The sequence below is a fragment of the Durio zibethinus genome, chromosome 13 (genome assembly GCF_047325235.1).
Source record: "Durio zibethinus cultivar Kanyao isolate XHJ-2024 chromosome 13, ASM4732523v1, whole genome shotgun sequence".
Taxonomy (NCBI): domain Eukaryota; kingdom Viridiplantae; phylum Streptophyta; class Magnoliopsida; order Malvales; family Malvaceae; genus Durio; species Durio zibethinus.
This window is the reverse complement of record NC_143174.1, coordinates 12,785,160-12,809,768: the sequence shown is the minus strand read 5'-3', so window position 1 is coordinate 12,809,768 and position 24,609 is coordinate 12,785,160. Positions and strand designations below refer to the sequence as shown.

Genomic DNA, 24,609 nt, shown 5'->3' with positions numbered 1-24,609 from the left:
ACGAAGTAGTAATACCTTTTTGTAACTATCAATTTTACCATTATTTCTATTCAATGCTCAAGATATGTTACTCTATTCTTAGAACTTATATATAAGAATTCTCACAACTCATTCGGGAACTTTTTGGATATTTTGGCGAATTAACTCAACTCTCTCAAATTTTCTCTATGATTCCCACATTTCAAATCCCTTTCTAAGCTTTATTATCATCTCTACTCAGTCATTCTCCATTGTCTGCCACCATTTGCAGTTACACTCAATACTTCAAGATCTGCTTTAGCCTTTCTTGTTTTGTCTTTCTGCACATCCCATTTTACTTATTTGCAATGCTTCCTCTCCTCACCAAAGAACTTTTTTATAGGGTTCATGACAATATGTTTTTCGTAAATGAATGTCTTAAATTTGGTTAATTCATTGTTTCCCTTTATACCAGTTTAAATGAATGAATGAAAGTTTCTACTTTTTGAAAAAAAACTTTTATACTTATAAAAAAACCTCATTCGTTTTTAAATTTAATTTTTTATTCAACTATTTCCTATCATGAACTTCATGCACTTTATTTTAAGAAAAAAATGCTCAAATTTTGGCCTTTCTCCTATTTTAGACTTTCCTTTCATTTTTAAAACTTCATTCAAGATTAAGCCTTTAATTTGGCAATGTTTATGTAGGAGGTAACTACTAGAGAAGGCAAAAAAACCCGAAACCAATGGGTTACGACCTGACCCGATTTTTTATGGTCGGTTTTTTTTTTTTGAAAATCGGGTATCGGGTTGGGTCGGGTCGGGTGGTATGAAAAAAAATCGGGATCGGATTTTAGGCAAACCTAACCCTACCCGACCCGATATATATATAAAAATAATTTTTTAAATTATTTATTTAATTTTATAATTATTTATATTTTTTTAATATATATTTAATTTTATATTTATATTAAAAATAATATTTTATTAATTTCAGGTCGGGTCGGGTCGGATATGATTTTATACAATGTTGGATCGGGTCGAATTCAGGTATAAAAATAATAAAAAAAAATTTATCGGGTTGGGTTTGGAGCGAGCAAAAACTCGTCCCGACCGGTTAACATCTAACTACCCAATGAGTTAGATTAAATTTCGAGTTATTGTAAACCATAGATTAGGGTGTTAAATAAGAAATTAAAGAAAAAGTATAACTCACACTAAATAACTTAAAAACAGAGAGAAAAAGAATAAAGCGAAATAAGACCAAGTTGTTTGCTTGAATTTTGTTTAGTTAAACTGTGACCAAAAGCTGTGACTCTTTCCAATGCTTCGTTAAGAAATTGATTAGACAAAAGAATGGATTTTGGGTTCCTAGGTCCTAGCCACTATGTAGAACCACTTTTTGGAAAGGAAATTTCATTCTTTTCCCATTAAAATCATGAAATGCCATTAAGATATCTTTACAACAAAACAATTAACAATGTTTTGTTTCCAAATTAATGTGACAATCCGGCCCAAACAATCCTGCCTTGCACCATTCATTTTACGGACCTTTATGGCTTTAATTGGCAGCATAGGAGTGGAGACGGGAAACTATAGCATTTGTCCGAATAAAGTTAAGTGATCGGTGGGCGCAACGTGTTTACTGCCCATTCGTGTACATTCCCAAGCAAACGACGAAATCGGGCGGGGTTAATTACAGAGAGTCTCAAATAAAATAGTAGTTGTGGTTTGTTAATTGTGTATATATCACGATTCTAATAGAATTGGTGATGTATTGTGTCTTGACTCTCGTACTATACCAGTATAACCAAGAATATTTATATATTTAGATGGTTTGTATCAATGTAAGTTTTATATATTTTTTTTTATTTTTAGAATAAAATGATTAAATGCAAGTGCTTGATATAAATGTATTTTCATTCATATATATATATATATATATATAAGAATTCATTTATATTAACTTGACTCTTACATTTTTAATCCTTAATTGATATTAAATTCATAATTTTTTTTGAATCAAAATAATATTTTTAAACTTAATAATTTTGATCCAAAACTTTTAAAAATCCAATGTAAAAGGATTCTTACTTTCTTATATATATATATATATATATGGTGAAGTGTGCTTGTTAGATGAGAAATTAAGCCGGACGATGGGCGCCACTTCAATTTCCCCCACCTTCCTCTATGCTTATCTTCTTCTTTTTCTTCTTTTTCTATGCCATGTATGCTCTTTGAAGGAGGGCTATGCCTTTGGACGAAGAGAAACTGCAGAGAGCCACCGACTTCAGCACAGTCATACCATCCAAGTCAGCTCTCTTCTACCCTCCTCTTTTTGCAACCCTTTTGCCAAAGGTTAGTAATTACTACTCTCCCTCTTTCTCTCTCTCTCTCTCTCGCACACATAAATCAGCCAGGCATTAGACCTAATTGGCTTGCTGCTTAAACTTTTCCAACTTTAACTTTGTTTCGAGTACTATTAATTAGTAAGTACTAGAGTACTGTAAAGTGCTTATACTGTATTATTGCGGTTATTATATTGATATATATATATATATATATATTATGTGTGTGCCTGCGTGCTGGCTGGCTTGCATTCATGTACGTAGCCATTGTTTATTAAGCTCATGAGTTATGATTATACTCATCTGCTGCTTTACCAGTTGGAGAAACATAACAGCTAGCCTTTCTTTTTCTTCTCCCAATTTCCTTTCATAGGCAACTGTTTAAGGGTATTTTAGTAATATGGATAAGTCGATCTTCAAATTTTAATAGTGATTAATTATGAAAATTAGGTTGAATCCGTTGAGAATTAGTAAATGATTAAGATCAGGTCAGTCCAAAAAATCATTCGTGTGTTGTATAAAATATTTATAATTTATATATGTATATTATATTTTATACGAAAATTATATATGATAATTTATATTGATATTAAAATATAAAATATTTTTTTTATATCATATTTTTATATTGTATTTTAAATAATTAAATATATTTAAAAATTCATCACTTTTTTTAACTAAAATTATTCAATTAAATTAATAGCTGGTGTTTATACATTAATTTAGGATCATACTTTTTTTCTACATACAACTATGTAATATATTGTAAGTTGATTTTTTCTTGTGTGTGTATATATAAATATATATATTTATATATATTTGGTATGCTTTTGAAATTTGTTTAAAAAAAAGAAAGTTATCCGCAAAACTTTTTCTTTTCCGACATCCATAAAATATCCAACCCCACTATTTCTTTTGGATTTGGATCCTAGCTCCCAAAGGGTAGTGGTCGTTATGTTTTTAGATCTATTTTACCATAGTTTGGTCATGAAGCCCTATCAAAAAAAAAAAAAAAAAGGCTTGGTCTTGAAGCAAGGAAAGATTTAAATGAAGTTTTTTAGATAATGTTTGTGAATTTTTTTATTAAAAATGATTAAATAAAAACTAAAATTAAAATCAAAATTCATAAATTGAAAGATTTCAATACATAAATTATGTAAATTTTGAAAAAAAATTAATAAATTTTGATATATATATTTTTTGATAATAATTTTAATAAAAATATTAACAAAATATTTACCATTAAATAAGTATCGATTAAATTTATATTATAAATAATATTTTTTATAATTCTTTTATATATTATTAATCTTTATATTAAACTCTATCAATTTATCGATTTTAATTTTTTATTAAAATTTTTAGCAAATCATTTTTAAAAAGAAATTTCATAAACTTTATCTAAAAAACTTCATGTAAATTTTATCCATTAAAACATTACTCAAACAAACAAAATCAAGAGGAGTTTGGTCCTTGATAGTATATTTTACTTTTCCACACTTAGCTCATGCGCAGGGCAATGGCTAAGGTTGGTGATATAATGATTGAAAGAGAGACTCCTTAGGGGATTTAATTTGCCTCCACTGATGTCCATGATTTCAAACATAAATAAATAAATGAGAGTATTTTATTTATAATTTTTTTATTACAATACTATAATTACTTAATTACAATAAGAATTATGTGAAGATTCATTACTTATAAAAGTATATTATACATTAAAGTTTAATAAACCTTACATAATTTTAAAATTTGATTAATAATATACTTAGTAATGTCATTTTTGTCATAAACAATTTTACCGTACTGAAGAAATTAATATCTTTGGGCCAAAACAACAAAGAGAAATTAATCTCTTGAGTTTCAGCAATTAAATATGCAAAATTAATATTTTCAACCTCGAATAGTACTTACGATTAATTTTTTTCCAGCATTTCTCCTCCACCTTACCAAGTTGTTTGATGGTAGCCAGGAATTTGAGGCATATAAATTGTTTTTTTTTTTTTTTCATTAATCCGAAGAAACATAAGAGAGCATCTTCCCCAAAGGAAACCGTGAGACATAAAAAAATCCTAGATATTCGTCTTTACACGATAGCCTTAAAATTTTGTGGTCGGGATTTCTTGAAATTTTTTTCTTGATAAGTTTGGTTTTTGCCACAAAAAGGATGAATTTTGTAACTCCTTGGGAAAAAAAAAAAAAAAACCGTAAGCAAATTATATACTGAATACTAGTTAGACATTTAGTACAAATTAAGAATCTTGCAATTAAAAAAATTGCTTCTCAGAAACAGCAATTATAGCACCTAATGAACAGTACTTTGTTATAGATCAACCACAAGATGGCGAATCTCTCAATTATATACTATATTTTTAATATGTTTTTCCTGATTTTCTTGATTGGAAGGCGATAAAATAACATGCTCTAATTTTACTGTTAAAACACTTCTTTCAATCTTTAGCTATAATGCATTGTTGGGAAGTCACTTTCATCCCTATATATTATTTGAGCATCGTCCACTTGGGACTTGGGTTCTAGATACCTAAAACCAACAATTTATAATAAATAATCAATGAATCAACAAGGCAAGGCGATGTGAAACAAATTTTCCATCATTAAAATTAAATAAGCGTATTAACAACGAATACATCCCCTCAAGGAATAGACTTTCTGGTCCACTTCTTGGCTTGGGTGTTCGCCACTCAACAATTACCTTTCTCTATATGCTTTGGAAAAAGACGCTCTTAATCTATCAAATTTCCGATTCTGTTCTCACAATCGAAGTCGTAAATCATTTTACTTCCTATTTTAATAGCAGTAGTATATTTTCTAACTCTTTATCGTACTGGAATGTGCATTTATGGCTTTCAATTTCAGCTTTGGACAAAAAGTCATCTTCAGCGGTTGTCCACAAGTATGGCCCATGCTTTCAGCTCCATCGGGATAAAGCAAATATTCCCACTCACGCCGAGATCCTCCTCCACGACGAAGCCCGAGTCAAGTCAATTCACTCAAAACTTGCCAAGAATCCAGTCTCCAGCAATGTCGACGAGACTGATGCAACCAGTCTCCCTGCCAAGGATGGCATCGTGGTGGGATCAGGTAATTACATAGTTACCGTTGGCCTTGGCAACCCAAAGAAAGATTTATCTCTCATATTTGATACTGGGAGTGACATCACATGGCACAATGCCAGCCCTGCGCAAGATCTTGCTACAAACAGCAGGATCCAATTTTTTCGCCCTCTCTATCCTCAACATATTCCAAAATTTCATGCACCTCAATAGTGTGCAGTTCACTGACTTCTGCAACAGGTAACTTTCCGTGACAAACTTGGGAAGATAAATTTTCGTGTAAGACTAACAATCAATCGAAAGTGTTATGAGTAAGAAATTAAGCTGGCAAAATTTGTTAATTAATTACTTTTGTTACTGGCGTGGATTCAAAATTTTTGGATTCATTATTAGTGACTTATCCAAGCAACAGTGCAACTACTGGTTTAAAAAAAATGTTAATTCTTTCTTGTAATTATATGCTTTCAGGTAACTCACCTGGCTGCTCATCATCTGCTTGTGTCTATGGCATCCAATATGGAGACTCGTCTTTCTCAGTTGGATTCTTTGCTAAAGAATCGCTCACCTTGACATCAACTGATGTGTTCCATAACTTTCTATTTGGTTGTGGCCAAAACAATCAAGGTCTTTTTGGAGGCTCAGCAGGTTTGCTAGGACTTGGCCGGAATAAATTATCTTTGCCTTCACAAGCCGCCTTAAAATACAAGAAATTCTTCTCCTACTGCTTGCCATCATCCGCCAGCTCAACTGGTTTCCTCACTTTTGGCTACGGTGGCCTCTCAAAATCCGTAAAATTCACAACATTGTCCACAATATTCCAAGGTTCATCCTTCTACGGTATTGACATTACTGGAATAAGCCTTGCTGGCCAAAAACTATCAATCTCAGCATCTGTTTTCACCACTGCTGGCGCGATCATTGGCTCTGGAACTGTCATCACGCGGTTGCCACCAACTGCTTATGTGGCACTGAGGTCTGCATTTCGAAAACGGATGAGGCGATATCCAATGGCACAACCACTTTCAATCCTGGACACATGTTATGACTTTAGCAAATATTCTTCAGTTATCGTTCCCAAGATAAGCTTCTTCTTCAGCAGGGGTGTTGAGGTTCCGATCGATGCAAAGGTAGTTTTGTACGTTAATAGTATCTCGCAAGTGTGCCTAGCGTTTGCCGGAAACAGTGATGACACAGATGTAGCGATCTTTGGGAATACACAGCAGAAGACATTGCAAGTGGTATACGATGGTGCTGAAGGGAGGATTGGGTTTGCTACAAGGGGCTGCACTTAAGCTAATTTAGACAATCTTCAATTTAGCTGTCAAATCACAATTCTTATGATAGCAAGAATGGTTTAAGATTGAAATAATTGATATACTAGTGAAACTTATCAGTACTCCGTAAGTGGAGTACATATTAGTTCAAGAACTTTTCTGCTACTTGTACCCCATAATTCATCAGGAAATTAAAAAGAAAAAAAAAAAAAACAACACACAATGTTTTCTGCAACTTATCTGCAATAATAAGCTAAACATGGTTTTGTAAGGAAATGTTAAACCTTGAAATCATAAAATTCGTATCTCTCTTTTGTAGGAAAAAAATTCTGAGCAAGTTCAAGGGATAAATGCTTTAATTTTTTCAGGACATGGAGATAAATTCAACTTTCATTTATTATTGGAGATGAAAGTTGATTATTGTAACTCTTACCATTAATTGTAAATTGTTAGTAAGAGTTAGGTGACGGCTGATTGATAGAAGTTGTAATTAATAAAAGACTTAAACTTCATTTATAAAAGGGATCTTGCCTTGTGTTATTGAGAAATGTGTTAAGTGAGGAAATGAGAAATAAGAGAAAAAAAAAAAAACAGAGAGATTTAGAGAGAGAATGCAAAATAAATAAATAAATAAAGGTTCTTCTCCTTTGTAATTTTTCATCTTTGTTATAGTAAAATTTTTGCAGTGATTTTAAGAGTAGACATAATTCTCGTATTGAGAGTGAACCACTATAAATCCTTTGTGTTTTTTTGTGTGATATTTTTATTCTTTGCATATACTATTGCTTTGGTATGCGGGTAGACTTTTAACCCCAATAATTGGTATCAAAGCTATAAGACTAAAGTTTTATCATAGGTAGCACTGTTCAAGTTTTTGGTACTATTCACATATACAATCTTATTCACGTATATGGTACCGTTCATGTATACACAAATTTAGTGGTGTTGATAAATATGGTTCTAAGAATTCTGTCTAAGGAGATTAAGTTTTAAGCAAGACCATTTATGACCCTTCCAATCTTTCCTAAAAACATAATGGGAGCATTATTCACACAATATTATATTTCATATACTTTACAATTTATAGTTTCATAATTTGAAAAAAATGGCCAACAAATGTGTAGCATATGGAATCAGCAAATTTGTTGGAACAAACTATTCTTTCCAAAAAATGCAAATGAAAGATTATTTAGTCAGTAGAAAGCTGCATTTACCACTTCTGGGTAGGAAACCAAAAAAAATGTTAGATGAAAATTGAAACTCCTTGACAAATAGGTGTTAAAGGTTATTAGGCTAACACTGCCAAAGAACGTAGCTCACAATGAAGCCAACGAGACATCAATCGTAGATTTGATGGAAGTGTTTTCTTATATATATAAAAAACCCATTGCAAACAATAAGGTTTTTCTCTTGAAGAAACTGCTCCATTTGAAGATGGTTGAAGGTGCTTTAGTGGCATTGCATCTCAATGAGTTCAATATTTGTCAATCAATCGATTTCTATTTAAGTTGATTTTGCTAATGAGATTCATGCCTTAATTATTTTGGCATCCCTACCAAATAGCCAGGAGCCTATGAGAGTAGCGGTTAGTAATTCTACTGGTACTATAAAATTAAAATTCAATTATATTAGAGATCAAATTCTCATTAAAGAAATTTGCAAAAATGACTTTAATGAACCAACAACATTGGATTTTGTCTTAAATCTCAAGAATAAAGGCAAAACAAATAACAGAAATTCTAACCAAAATAAAGGAAGATTAAAGTCTAAAAAAAAAAGAAGTAATTCCAAAGTTAGGCAAAATGTGGAGTGTTGGAACTATGGAAAAATCAGTCACACAAAGAAACAATGTTGCGCCTAAAAAGAATATGGAAAAAAAAAACAAAAGAGATGATGTAAATGTTGTCACTAAAGAGATGAATGATGCATTGATCTGGTCTGTTGATAGCCTAGTTAACTCTTGGGTTTTAGACTCTAGAGCATCTTTCCATACCAATGCTTATTGTGACATGATGGAAAATTATGTTGCTAGAAATTATAGAAAGATTTATCTAGCTAATGGAGAACCTTTGAATATTGTTGGTATGGGTGACATTTGTTTAAAGATGCTAAATAGGTTATTTCACAAGCGTTCATGTGGATCAACATTAGAGGCTAAACACTTGGACAGCTTTTTGGCTTAAGAAATTATTTAGAAGGTCACCAACTTGAACCAAAAATATCTCGGCATTCAAGGTAACACCCTAGCTGAAACTCATGCATGCTTGTATAAATTATGTGTTCGTATGACCATATTGATTGATCTTGGCTTTAAAGAATTAAAACTTTTAAAATCATACTACTTTAACTTTGTACATTAATGCATAATTCCCTTCAAGTGGTATTAGAGTCTTGTAAATATAGATTATATAGCTTAGAAGTTTGTTTGGTTGTTCATGATATCAAAATTATTTTGGCTGCAATCTGTTATTGTGATGTAAAGCCTAAAAAATTAATTTTTTTTATTTTTTTATTGGATTCTTTTAGAATTTCAAAGCATGATGTTTTAGGATGATTGGGTATGAATTCTATGATTTTTGGACTTTTCTTTTCATGCTCTATGAATTTTTTTTGTTTGCAATCTATCCATAATAGAAAATTTCTACTATAGTGATATTGCAAAAATTATTCCTTACTTTAGGGATATTATTTGGCTGTGAAGTTTTAACACATGAAACTAGGCATATTGATGATCGTTATGGAAAAACTTGAGAATTTTTGGAGTTGATTTGGTCATTCAAAAGTTGATGACAAGTTTAGCCTATAAATTTGTCAGTGCTGGTTGGGCATGTGTAATATGCATATGAAGCATAATTACCCTAATATGATTGTGGTAATTGGTTTTCTTGATGTAGCTGGTATTTTTAAAAGTTAAGAAACTTTAAATACTTGCTTATGAAGATTTTAATGAAAATCCAATTGGTAATCAATATTGGGAGTCTTAGGAAACTTATTCACCAAGATTTTAAGATTTGCTTTCTTGATCATCACATTTAGTGAACTGTTTTTTTGAAAGTTGTGGTAATTGTTACTTATGATTGAAGAATCATGACCAAAGGAATAAGAAAGCATGGGAAAGAATTTAGAACTCTTGGTTGATGGATGGTAAGGGCAGCATAGCATTTTGTGGCCAAAACTACCAAGTTGCTATATATAATTCCCTAGCCGTAACTTGTTTCCTATTGTGAATGGGTTTTGACCAATCCTTAGTTTGGTACTAATTCTTGTTGAATTTGGATTCTTAAATTTTTTAGGTTTAAGAAATAAGATTTTATAAAAAAAATCCAAATTAAATTGGATTTTCTAAATTATTTGAAAATTTTAATTAACAAGAAACTATTTTACTATAAGACCTAGTAGGACTAGGAAATTCCTAATGCATGTATTTTGGCTTGACTTTAATTGATTGGCATTCCTAAATGGTTTAAAGTGATGTTAACCATGTTACATTAAAATCCAAGTAATATTATGATTCCTTAATTGTTTAGTAGATTATGATTGCAAATTATATGTTCCAAAGACAATAGTTAGACATATTCAATCAAACTTGCTAAACTTGTCTATGCCTTGCATCACATTGAGTTGAATTGATTATTGATCTATGCCATTGGTACTGATTCAAAGAATAGATGTGTAAGATCATGAATTTGAAGCAAACATGATGATTATTATTGTGGCATGAATATTAGTTATGAGATAAATATCATGCATGCTATGTTGAATTGTTATTGTATGTGTTAAAATTTATATGTGATAAATGTCATGTACAATTGTGAGATGCATGATAAGATTACATGTATTGGATATATAATGAATTCTTATGTACGCTATATGAGACCTATGATGAATTAAAAATCTCTCATGAAAATATTAAGCCTTGATGCCTTCCATTAACATAAATAACTTAACTTTCTATTAGTGGAGCTTGTTGAGACAATACTCAAGGTACTTATTATTTGAAATAACGTTGTGTTATGGTTAATGGGTCTTACTTAACTATCACTATATTGTCTGGATGCAAAAAACTTTACTATATAATGCTAAATGCAATGATTGGATGAATAATATAAGATGTGATTAGACAAGGAGCTATCATCCAATTGATCTAGGAGTCACATTAGATGTAATTGATAAGTAAGTTATCTACCTAATTGACTTATCATGGCTTGTTGAGATAAAACTCATGGTTATAGTAAACTAAATGAAATTTTAGCCCACTTGAAATATATGATTTTTTTAATTGATAATGAAGGCTATTGATTTGATTAAAATAGTGAGAGCAACCATTATATAGATTTAAACCTTATTCTATTGGTATTAAATAATACGACTGATACTTGTTTATATTTTACAGGTTGCAAAAGATGAGGAATAACTTGTCACTTCTTAGCTTACTTAATGCTAACAAGCTCATAAGGCCTAACTTCAATGATTGGTACCACAATATAAAGCTTATCCTAAGGCAAGAGAAATTGCATTATGTTCTTGATGAGACGATTCAATCGGAATGCTAGTTCTAATGATGTAATGTGGTGGGTTCAATTGGAACTGAAGTATCATGCTGGCTAGCATGATCCTTAAGTTGCAAAAGTAACATAAGAATATGGATGCCCCAACAATCTTTCTACATATTAAGGAATTTCTTGACAACTAAGAGCAAACTGAGAGGTTTGAAACCTTTCAGAAATTGTTTCGAATAAAGATTCTAAGAGCACTTTAGTCAAATTGGATTGTCTGATGATGATTAATTGTATTAAGAAACTTGGACAATTGGGATTGTGATAGATCATGAGTTAAGTTTTGACTTGATCTTGTTATCTCTTTCGAGTAGCTTTTTATAATTTGTAATGAATTTCAATATGCATTAGATGGAAGTAACATTACCACAATTGATGAATATGCTTGACAATGTTGAAAAGTCCATTAAGAATAAAAAGCCTAAGCCTCTTCTATTTTTTTCATCTAAGGCAAAAAAAAAAAAAAGTCAGCCAAGAAGAAGAAAAATAAGAAAGGGGAAACAAATGACAACTCTATTTTATAGAGTTTTTTCTAGTGTTTTAAAGGTTGATTTTTGCTTGATTCTTTGTAAAATAATGTTCTTTTTACTCATAATAGGTTGAATTTGTTGTTTTGTAGGTTTTTGAAAAAAAAAAAAGAATGATTCTTGGAAATTCTTGAAGATTCTTGAAGTTTCTTGATGATTCTTAATTATATTATAGATAGTTAATTTTTTCAAAAATCTTAAAGTTCAAGAATGGGAAAGAAGTTTAAAGTTGGCTTTATGAAGTTTAATGAAAATGGAAAGATGAACCTTGAAGAAAGAAGATGAAAATTCATGCAAAAAATTGAAGTTGGAATTTTGGCATTAAATAAAGCAGAATTGTACTTTCACATGATTGCAAGTCCATAGTAACTTGTACAAGTGCACATGTATGGGATTACTATAAGATGAAAAGTCACATAAAGAGTTTTTTCATTGGTTAAGGAAGATGATGTGGTAATTCTATTTTCTTTTCCTATTTGGAGTTAGATTTCTTTTTCTTAAGGGTGAAGTATTCCTAATTCTACTTGTAGTAGGATTATGCATGGGTTATAAATATAACTTATATGAGCATTTAGGAAGCTTTTTGGATGAAGTAAATTTCTGATTTTTCTTCAAGAATTCAAGCCAAGGTATGGAAGAGAATAAGAAGATCAAGATGGAAAGATTTGAAGCAATTTTATGGAAGCTAAATATAGTAAGGCCGAAAATATACTTTTTTCATTTGGCAAGATTCTATTTATGGTAAATTTATATATGGTATGGAAGAATTGCTAAATGATAAGTTATGGTATAGTAAAGTTGTTGAAACTTTCTTTTAAGAATCTTTATTGAAAAGGCATTCTTGGATTAAAAAAACCAAGTCCATCCGAAACTATGAAGTATTTTTGAAGACATATTTTAGCCGAACCTACCTAAAGATCTTTATGTTTTCTTTTACCTATAAATACATCATATTCTCTTAGAAAAAAGGGTGTACAAAGGGTTGGGTGCTAGACCAACTTTGTTAGGATCTTATTAGGGTTTTATAAGTTCTTTAGTTTTTTTTTTAAGCAATCTTGTTCTTTAGTTCTCTTTAAGCTCTCTTTAAGTTTTCAAGATTTTGTTTTAAAGATTTATAGTTCTTTAATTTTTTCATTTTCAAGAATTATTTGTGCACCTTCTTTTTAAGTTTTGAAGCAATTAAATTATGTTTTAGAAGTTCTTTTCATTTGGTTTATGTATTTAAGATTCAATCTTGCATTCGATTTTGTTTTCTTGTTCACAATAGTTGTGATTTGGTGGTTCTTGATTTAGTTCAATTTCGGTTCATGTTCTTGTTAGTTTAATTGGTTCAATTGCATGTTAATCTTGATTTAAAGATTTGGTTTATTTGGTTTAATGATTGATTGAAATCGATTTAAGTTGTTTTGTTTAGGTTTGCATGCCTTAAGATTTCAATATTATTTCTTGCATAATCTTTTACATGTTCTTGATTTGATTTATGGTTATTTAGTTTATCTTTTAGAGTCTACATATTTAGGGTTTGTTTATTAGTCCATAATCTCATTTGACAACTAAGATTTAATAAAAATTGGTTTAGGATTTTATTTAGGTTTCATATTATAAATTTTAGATTTTCATTATTTTAGGGTTTTATAATTTGGTTTATTTAAATTTTGTTTTAGTTTAATTTGGTATAGTTGCAATTTTTTTTAATTAAAATAAGATGTTTGCATACTTTAAAAGTTATTAAGGGTTTTTATTTAAGTTAATTTGCATGGCTTGCATGAAATTTGTTTAAGGTTACAATCGATTGGGGTTTATATTGTTTTATTGAATTTGATTTTTGTTGTTTTGATATTATTGCATGTTCCTTTCTTTTATTTGCATTGATTTATGCTATTTCATGTTTAATTGATTCGATTTAGCCTTATATTGCTATACTACTTTTAGGTTTCACATGTTTTTAGCTATTTATAATTTGTTTGATTTATTTTAGTTTTGGTTCATGGTATTGCATTTTTTAGGTTTTATTTTATTAGTTTTCATATCTTTTAATTGATTTTTCTAAGTATAGGTTTAAGGGCATACAATTTTAGGGCTTGAGATTTCTATTATGAATGATCTTTATATTACTATTTGCTATGATTCTGTGCACTTACAGATCATTAATCAACAAACAAAGCTCTCAAACCTATTGGCAATATCAATAAGGACAATGGTGCATGTCACCATTGTGGTAAGGAAGGTCATTGAAAGAGAAAGTGCAAGGTCTACTTGGTAAGCTTAAAGGAAAAGAAGTCTAAAAAGACTTCTACTTTAGATATGTTTATGATTAAGATTAATCTATTTTTTTGAAACATCTTCTTGGGTATTGGATACCGAATAAGGTTCTCACTTATTTAATGAACTGCAAAGACTAAAAAAGAATAGATGTTTAAATAAGGGAGAGGTGTCCTTACTTATTAGAAATGGTGCAAATGTTGTCACCTATGCCGTAGTGATGTATTGTTTGCCTTTACCTTTTGGTTTAATTTTAGAATTAAAAGATTGTTATTATGTTCTTGTCATAACTTGAAACATCATTTCAGTTTCTTATTTAAGTACGAATTATGGTTTTTAATTTAATATTAAAGGCACTTGTTGTTCCCATTATTTAAATGATGTGTTTTATGGCATGAGAATGTATGATAATGGCTTGTATGTTCTTCAATTAAACAATGATGTTCTTAATATAAATGTCAAAAAGGATAAACTAGATAAACCGAATCAATCTTGCTCATGGCATTGTAGGCTTGGTCATATCAATGAAACTAGAATCACAAAGTTACATAAACAAGGATACTTTGATCCTTTTGATTATGAATCTCATGGAACTTATAAATCATGTTTACTTGAAAAAATTACCAAATCACCTTTTACTAAAGATGGAGAAAGAGCCAATGTGGTTCTTAGACTAATAAATTTATATGTATGTGATCCAATGAACACTAATGCTAGAGAAGGATACTCTTATTTCATTACTTTCATTAATGATCACACAAGATATGGTTATATTTATTTAATGAAACATAAGTCTGAATCCTTTGAAAAGTTCAAAGAATTTCGAATTGAGGTTAAAAAAAAAATTGGTAACACTTAGATCTGATTGTGATGGTGAATACTTAAGCCATAAATTTTTAGGTTATCTTAAAAAGAATGGGGTTGATTCTCTCACAATGAACTCCACCTAGAACACTACAACACAATGGAGTTTTCGAGAGGAGAAATAAAACCTTGTTGGACATGGTTCGATCCATGGTGAGCAATTCAAATTTTCCTATATCTTTTCGGGGTTATGCACTTGAAACAGTCACTTATCTTTTTAATATAGTTCCATCTAAATCAATTGACAAGACACCATATAAGATACAAAAAGGTAAGAGACCTAGCTTGTCACACATAAGGATTTGGGGATGTAATGCTTATGTGAAGCATACACAAGCCAACAAACTTGGAGCTAGATCGGTCAAATATAAATTTGTGGGATATTTAAAGGAAACTATTGGATATTATTTTTACATCTCTAAGGAATAAAGGTATTTGTTTCTAGATGTGCTGTCTTCTTGGAAAAAGAGTTTATCCTTGAAAGGAATAGTAGGAGTAAAGTATAACTTGAAAGAGTTAAATAAAAACACAAATTGTCATAAGAATGGAACTTGGGCCAATGGCTAAGGCATTAGATGCACAGTTGAAAGCTCAAAGTACATAAAAGCTTCTTTGGTCAAGTAGGACTCTCCAAGCTCCTAAGAGATGAATTTCTCATGGACATGGATGAATTCATCATAGATGATGATCCTACTACCTATAAAGAAGCAATGGTGACATTGACTTTGAAAAATGGCATAAGGCCATGAAATCCGGAATGGAATCCATCTATGCAAACTAAGTATGAAATCTAAAATAGAATCCATGTATGCAAACCAAGTATGGACTTTAGTAGAACCACTAAAAGGGATAAAACCCATAGGGTGTAAATCAGTTTCAAGAAGAAAACTGACATGGATGGCAACATGCAAATATGCAAAGCATGACTAATTGCAAAAGGTTATAATCAAAAGCAAGGAGTTGATTTTGATGAAACCCTTTCACCAATAGCCATGTTTAAATCCATTAGGATTTTACTTTCTATTACCACATACCATGACGATGAGATATGACAAATGGAGGTCAAAATGGCATTCCTTAATGAAAATTTGCAAGAAGATGTGTACATAACACAACCCTAGGGTTTTGAATCCAAAACTAATGCTGACATGGTGTGTAAGCTTTAAAAGTCTAGTTATAAACTTAAGCAAGTATCAAGGACTTGGAATATATGTTTTAACGAAGCAATTAAAGAATTAAGATTCATTAAAAATATAGATGAACTTTGTGTATACAAGAAGATAAGTGGGATTACAATTGTTTTCAGAATGCTATATGTGGATAACATATTGCTTATAGGAAATGATATATTCATGCTATAATCTACCTAGATTTGGTTATCGAAAAAGACATCCATGAAGAATTTTGGAAAAGCAACATATATGATGGGCTTAAGGATCTATAGAGATAAATTAAAAAGGTTGTTTGGTCTCTCACAATCTGGATACATAAACAAAGTGCTAAAGAGGTTTAGCATAGAAGAATCTAAAAAAAAGATTCTTATCAATGTCGTTTGACATAAATCTTTCTAAGGATATGTGTCCTCAGACACAAATTGAGAAAAATAACATGAATAAGGTTCCATATAATTCTACACTTGGATCCATTATGTATGCAATGTCATGCATAAAGCCTGATATCTCATATGCTTTAAGCGCAACAAGTAGCTATCAAGTAAATTCAAGTGAATATCATTGAAAGGCCTTGAAAAAAATCCTTAAGTACTTGAGAATAACTAAGGATGTGTTTTTTGTTAATGATGGAGCAAAACTACTAGTTGAAGGCTATTATGATACAAGTTTTCAATCCAATAAAAATTATAGCAAGTCTTAAAGTGGTTATCTTTTCACTTTGAATAATGGAGCAGTGAGTTGAAAAAGTTTCAAGTAGAGTACAATTGTAGACATTGCAACCAAAACTGAATACATCTCTGCATTTGAAGCTATAAAAGAGGCCTTTGGATTAAGAAGTTTTAACTAAACTAAGTGTTGTTCCTAACATTGTTGATCCGATAACAGCCTATTATGACAACAATGAAGCAATCACTTAAGCTAAGAAATTAAGGTCTCATCAAAGATCCAAACATGTATTAAAAAGATATCATCTCATTAAAGACTTTGTTTCCAAAGGTGATGCTAAAATTGAACAAGTACCCACTAAGGATAATATTGCTAATTCTTTTACTAAAGCTATGTCCTAACAAAAACATATAGGCATGTAATCAAATATGGTATTAGATACATGAATGATTGGCTTTAATAAAAGTGAGAGATTGTTGATATTTGTCCTTCAAGCCAAATCATATTTTGACTAAGACATTATCATATTTGTAGTATTTTAATATTTAATATCTTATAAAAGTCTTGTTTATTATCATTGAGCTTATTTACATATATTTTTGGTGCTTATATGATAAAATCCTTGAAATATGAATAAAGCTTTGCAAGGGAATTATAATGAGATTGTAATTATGGGATCATCATTGCAAAAAAGTTATATGTTCCAAAATAGTTCCTAGTTGATGTTTTATCGATAAGAGGATATTGACTAAAGCAGTTGAGACCAGAACATAGTTATGTTCTTGCTTACGATGCAAGCAATCAATCTCATAGGTTGGAGTTTGGGTAAACTTGAGCAAACATATGGGTGCTTATTACAAGAACAAGTTCACTGAATATGACCTAAGATGAGAATACTATATGGTAGTTCACATAGTGTCTATAGCTACATTCTCATGTGATTGTTGTATAAGTGATTCTTTAACTTGAGATTACTTATGATTTTATAATGAATGTTATACTTTGATTTTACTTTACTTATAGTTCTAACAAAGAATATTATAGTCAAGTATTGTTGGGTATAACATGAGACATATGAAGATGCATGAGTAATCAAGATGGGACTCATCACTTTACGTGAGCAAAAGAGTATCTCAACTAGTCTTAATTGAATTAACTTGAGAAATCTTTTGACAAAGTAAATAAGAGTTTAGAATTATTCTAAAGCTTATTTGTGAGTTAATGTCAAAGACAAGACTTAACATGGTTGAACAAGATTAAGTAAATGCAAAACTATACTAATGTTAAAATAGAGATACTATGTGATAAAAAATATTAATTATTCACTAAGATTATTCACAGATAAGATGTCAAGCTATATTGATTTTTTTTTTAGCAATTGGGGGTCATGACAATAAAGCTGGCATTGATAACGATCAATAAACATAAAATTGGCTAATTGAAGAATTAGTGATGAAGTCAAAAGTTTGTTTCATCCATAGCCAAATACTAAAGCTCACAATGCTTGTGAGTTAATGTCAAAGACAAGACTTAACATGTTTGAACAAGATTAAGTAAACGCAAAACTATACTAATGTTAAAATAGAGATACTATGTGATAAAAAATATTAATTATTCACTAAGACTATTTACAGATAAGATGTCAAGCTATATTGATTTTTTTTTAGCAATTGGGGGTCATGACAATAAAGCTAGCATTGATAACAATCAATAAACATAAAATTGGCTAATTGAAGAATTAGTGATGAAGTCAAAAGTTTGTTTCATCCATAGCCAAATACTAAAGCTCACAATGCTTGTGTTTATTGCCAACATGCTAAAGAACTGAATGGATCACATACAATAAGACAATTGTGAAAGATTAAAATTGAGTGGATTAAGTTCTACTTAATTTATTTTTTATATGACCAAAACATAGAGGAAATAAAACAAGAGAGATAGAAAGGCTTTTCTTGTTTAGTACATTCGACCAAGTATGTATATTTATGGAAATATGCATGCCTTGCATTAAACCTAATGTGGTTGAATGTACCTTTATAAAAAGAACATCAAGCCACCACTCCTCTTGCAATTAATACTGAAGGAAAACATAAGGCATACTTGATACAAAATAAGCTAAATGAGTCTAAGCAAAAACTTGAGAGAAAATAAGAGGTTTTATAAACATTTAGTAGCTAGAGTGTGGTTTGTGTTCTACAATACCTTAGAGAAGGTTCTTTCACAAGCATTCATGTGGATCACCATTAGAGGCTGAAACTTGGTAGCTTTTTTGCTTAAGAAACTATTTGAAAGGTCACCAACTTGAAGCAAAAAGATTTCGACATTCAAGGTAACACCCAAGCTAAAACCCATGCTGCTTGTATAAATTGTATTTGTATGATCTTGTTGATTGATCTTAGCCTTAGAGAATTAAAATTTTTAAAATTTCACTACTTTAACTCTATATATTAATGCATAATTCCCTTCAGCCTTCACCAATTACTTTTCTTTGAGGATACAACTACTATATTTATTGATGACTTAACCAGGAAAGTATGGATTTATTTTTTGAAGAATAAATCCAATGTGTTTAAGACATTCAAAAGGTGAAAAGCCATGGTTATGAATAAAACAAATCTAAAAGTGAAATATTTAAAGTCTAACAATGGGAAAGAATACTTTGATAGTAATTTCAAATGTTCCTATGCCAAGAACAAGAACAAGATGTTGAAAACCATTCCAGGGATACCTCAATATAATAGAGTAGCCAAAAGGATGTACAGAACTTTAATTAAGCATGCAAGGAGTATGAGAATTCATGTGAGGTTACCTAAAGCATTCAGGGTAGATGCAGTCAACACTGCTACTTTCTTAATCAACAAAGGTCTTTCAGTACCTTTGGATTGAAGAATACCAAAAAAGGTTTAGAATGGCAAAATGGTATAACTCTCTTTTTTAAAAGTGTTTAGATGTCTTGCCTATGTTTATAATGATGATGCTACTAGAAATTAATTTGATACAAAATCTAAGAAATGCTACTTCATTTACTATGGAAACACTGAGTTTGGTTATTATTTTTGGGATGATCAAAATCAAAAATTATCAAGAGTAGAGATTTGATCTTTAATGAGCAAAATCCATATAATGATAAGCTAAATAAGATTTCACAAACTACAGATTTTGAAATGAGAAACTTGAAGTAATTCACTTAAAAGACTTTCCAGTGAATGATTTATAGTAAACTTCTCAAGAAACTCAAGTAGACATATCTATAGAAAAAACAAGAGAATATAGTCCTAGATGCTAATCAATCCACTCCAAGAACAAGACTCAAAATATCTTCACAAATAATCAAGTCACCATAGAGATTTTCTCTTTTCACTGAATTACATTCTGTTAATTGATGAAAAAGTAATACAAGTTGATGATTCAATTAATGGGAGCTAGCCATGAAAGATGAGATGGATTTGTCGATATCAAATCAAACATGGTAGTTGGTAGAGCTACCAACATGAAAGAAAAGTATTGCAAAATAAATGGGTTTATCAGATAAAAGAATAAGAACATGATGGCAGCAAAAGATATAAAGTAAGGTTAATGGTAAAATGCTTTTAACAAAAAAAAAATTATTACACCAAGATTTAATCTCTAGTGTTTAAATTTACCACAATCATAATTATGCTTAAGCTAGTGGCAAAAGAAGACATTTATTTATAGCAAATGTAGGTAAAAATAGCTTTTCTTCATTGTAACTTAAAAAAAGAGATCTACATGCAATAGCACAAGGTTTTAAGGCCCAAGGAAAAGATAAGATGGTGTGTAAGCTTTGAAATAGCCTATATGGTCTAAAACAAGCTCTCAAACAATGGTAATGGATTTTTAAGGTGACAAGAAGATCATTGTTGTTATATCAAAAAGCTTGATGGCTTTTACATTATCTTTATATTGTATGTTGATGATATGGTAATTACTGGTGTCGACATACAAAAAATTTAAAAGTTAAAAGAAAATTGTCATAGGAACTTTTAATCAAGGATTTAGGTGTTACAAAACAAATCCCTGGAATGAGAATCACAAGAGATAGGGAAGTCCTTAAACTATCATAGGAAGACTATATAAAAAAGGTACTCTACAAATTCAACATGGATGGAGCAAAACCTATAAGTATTCCTCTAGCTAGTCATTTCAAATTATCTAGAGATCGATCACCCACAATGGAGTAGGAAAAAGCCTACATGGCTAAAGTACCTTATGCCTATGTTATTAGCAGTCTTATATATGCCGTGATGTGTACCAAATGGGGCATAACACTTGCAATAGGGGTTGTGAGAAAATACATGAGTAATCTGAGAAAACAACATTAGAAGACGATTAAGAGGATTCTCAAAACCTAAAAGGTACAACAAATCTAGCTTTATATTTCAATAAATCAAACTTAAGATTGCATAGTTATATTGATGCTGACATGCCTAATGATATAGATAGTAGAAAGAGTATTATTACTTATGTTTACATGCTATGTGATATAGTAATCAGATGGGTTTCAAAGTTGCAAAATATAGTTGCATTTTTCACTAGTGTGGTAGAATATTTTACGGTGACAAAAGCTAGTAAAAAACTAATACAATTGTAGTCGTTCTTGGATGAAATTGGTCACAAATTTTATAAAAATGTGTTGCATTGTGACAGTTAGAGTGCCTTGCATTTGGTAAAAAATCTTATCTATCATGATAGGATAAAGCATATACAAATTCAATATCACTTCATAAGATCAACTTTGAAAAGTGGTGTCTTAGTAGTTGAAAAGATTCAAAATAATCAAAATCCAACTTATATGTTAATAAAGACTATAACAATCAAGGAAATGAAGTTGTGTGCAACTTCAGTTGTACTTTTCTACTGAGGAATGAAAAGTTGCAACCATTGTAAAAAGAAACAGTTGACAATGAATTAGTCTCCAAGTGGGAGATTGTTAGAAAATGTGGAGACAAATCCAACTTTCATTTATTATTTTGATCACTTTTTAAAAAATTGAATTATAAAATGTATATTACTTAAAAAATTGGTTATGGAAAAGTTTGGCATAAGATAAAACATATGATATAAGTAAATCATCAAATAGTGAGAATGAAATTCAAATGATAATGTGATATCTGTATTTTTTTTATTTGAAATTTAAAGTTAGAATATTAGTGATTGTCACTTTCAATATATTCTTTTAGTAAATTTTTTTAACCATATCTTGCAAACATGGATATTTTCTTAACCTAAGTAAATTATACGCCTTATGTATTAATTTCATGTATTAATTTTTAAAAATAGTTGAAAAAAAAAGATATTCATAAAAAAATAATAAAATTTTCAAAAAACTACAATAAACAGTGTTTGACTCAATTTGGCATGAAGAATAGTGTCACACCTAATATGGCACAAGCTATAAAATTATAAACTACGTGTCATGCTAGACCATAATCTTAGCTTTTATGAGTGGTGTTACTACAACATATTAAATAATAGTGTAAGGTCAATACAACTCATTACCACATGATTGATTTTTAATGGGCAATATTGACAATGACACCTCTAAATGTGAAAGTGAATATCTCTCATTTGAAGTCTAACATTTTTTTGGTTTAAGTATTATCTTAGTAACGTTTTTTAGTTATCTTAGTAAGCATGAATGCTCTATATTTTTCATCATTCTTTTTAACACTTGAAATTAAATTTGATTTAGAAATAGCATTCATCCTATTATAACAAACATGTCCTAATCTATGGTGCCAAAGATCAAAAGAATCAAGCAAGTATGCAAAAGAATTATTATTATCAATCATAATAGGGGATACATTGAATTTGAACATGCTATTGAAAGCATAACACTTTCCCACAAATATGCCACCTTTAGACAAGATAAACTTGTCTCCTTCAAAGACTAACTTAAAACCATGTGTATTAAGCAAACTAGCATATACAAATTTTTTCTAACTTTAAGGACATACAAAATATTGGTAATTGTTAATGTTTTATTAGCTATAAATTCAAAATCAATTGATCCTCAACCTTTGATTTTAGTTGTTAAAGAATCCCATGTAAAGCATATTACTTTCATTTTCCTCTTAGAAAGTTTTGAACAATACTTTGTTGGTGCAAACATGCTTTGCGGAGCTAGAATCAATTCACCATGCCTCATTGTCTTTTAAGACATTGAATTAAAAAATTATAGCAACAAAATTATCTTTAGTTGCTTTAGGCGCTTCTTTTTTCTTTCTGATTGCAGGACAAATTTCTTGAATTGACCTTATTCCTCATCATGGAAACATGCATTGTTCTTTTTCTTGAACTTTTTAGCATTTGGTGAAAGTTCATTTCTCTTTTTAGATTTGGATGGCTTAACATCTTTTACTACATTGACCATGGAATAACTAACTTCATTTTCTTTGTCATTTTTCTTGCAATATTGCTCTTTTAAGTGAAGATGTTCCTCATCATGGAAAGACTTCAAAACAACATTAAAATAGAAAAAGGAAAATGTTAATCTTGAAGAAATTGAAAAATTATAGAGGATACAATAAATGTTTTATCCATTTCTATCTTGTATTGTTTGAACTTATTCAAGATAGTTTCAATTCCAAGAAATTGATCCATGATCGATTTTGAATCAATAATTTTGTACATTTTCCATGTTGAAACTAGGAACTTCTTGGATGTAGCATCTTCTTTCATGTACCTTGCATCCAACTTATCCTATACTTTTTTGCTGATGTGCATGTAATGTAGGTATCAAATAAAGAATCGAACATACCATTTAAAATGCAACCCATGTATGCATAATCATTATTCTTCCACTTTTGCCTCTTGTCAGTTTTATCCTCTCTCTCTCTCTTTTTCAATTTTAGAGTAGTGAGAACATATGCAATCTTCAATGTTGTGATGAAAATGTGAATTTTTTATTGCCACCTTAGAAAGTTGCCTCCATCAAACCGTTTCAATATTTGGAATTTGGTTGTCATCTCTTTTTATGGAATTGAACTTGTCCATATTGCTTGAAAATAAGCCTTAAAGATTGTTAGAAAAAAATTAATGTATAAAAATATATGAAATCAACTTGTGAATTCTTGGATATTGTGATCTTTTTGTAGTCTCCTTGTTGTGTAGTTGGAGTAGAACAATATGGACCTTCAAACACAAATGAAACAACTTCAAGGCATCCTACAAATGCCACTTTTCTTAAGGTTTATTTCGCACCAACTAGTTATAGTATGCAAAAAGAGTGAACTTAAATACCTCCAAGATACAATAAAGCCTTGTTTGTTATTACATTTGCACTACCAAAACAAACTACTAAGTATTCCTTAGTAAAAGTGAAAATACATTGTCTTCAACAAAGTTTTGTAGCAAACAAAGCTAAAGAAACTTATTTTTGAATTGGGAAAAATTTAGGAGGAAGAAGATAGTTATTTTGAATTGAATTGTGTTTTTGAAATGATCTCACATTAATCTTTATTTATACATATTAAATCATGAGGTTCAGTCTTTGATTATATTGTTTTAATCTAAGATAACCTCATTTTGATTAGTAATGTCTTTCTAAAAAATTACAAACACACTTGTTCATTTGAATAAATTAACTTTTTATACAAAGAAACCATTTTTATGTTTCTAAAAATTATAACTTTGCACTCAAAGCGATCAATTTAACTTAGAAAGCATTTGGCTACCCCTTTGTATTTCCAACTTCTATGATGCTTTTGAAATAACGTAGTCAACCCCTCTTTAAAGCAATTGACTTTTTTCATCTTACAAAATGTATTTGGTACATGAGTAGTCAATTCTTTCATATAGCAGTTGACTTCTCTCAAATTCCAAAAAGGTTGCACATTCGGCCTCTTATAGGATAGACAACTTCTATTTGTTAGCTTTCAAC

General features: G+C 30.1%; 1 pseudogene across 1 annotated transcript; it reads left to right on the top strand.

Annotated features, from left to right (window-relative positions):
• Nucleotides 1-2,094: 2,094 nt before the first annotated feature.
• On the top strand, nt 2,095-6,894 carry LOC111304053 (aspartyl protease family protein At5g10770-like; annotated as a pseudogene). Its single transcript, XR_016326480.1, has 3 exons — nt 2,095-2,321; nt 5,189-5,625; nt 5,854-6,894. The product of XR_016326480.1 is annotated as an aspartyl protease family protein At5g10770-like (transcript).
• The last annotated feature ends 17,715 nt before the right edge of the window (nt 6,895-24,609 follow it).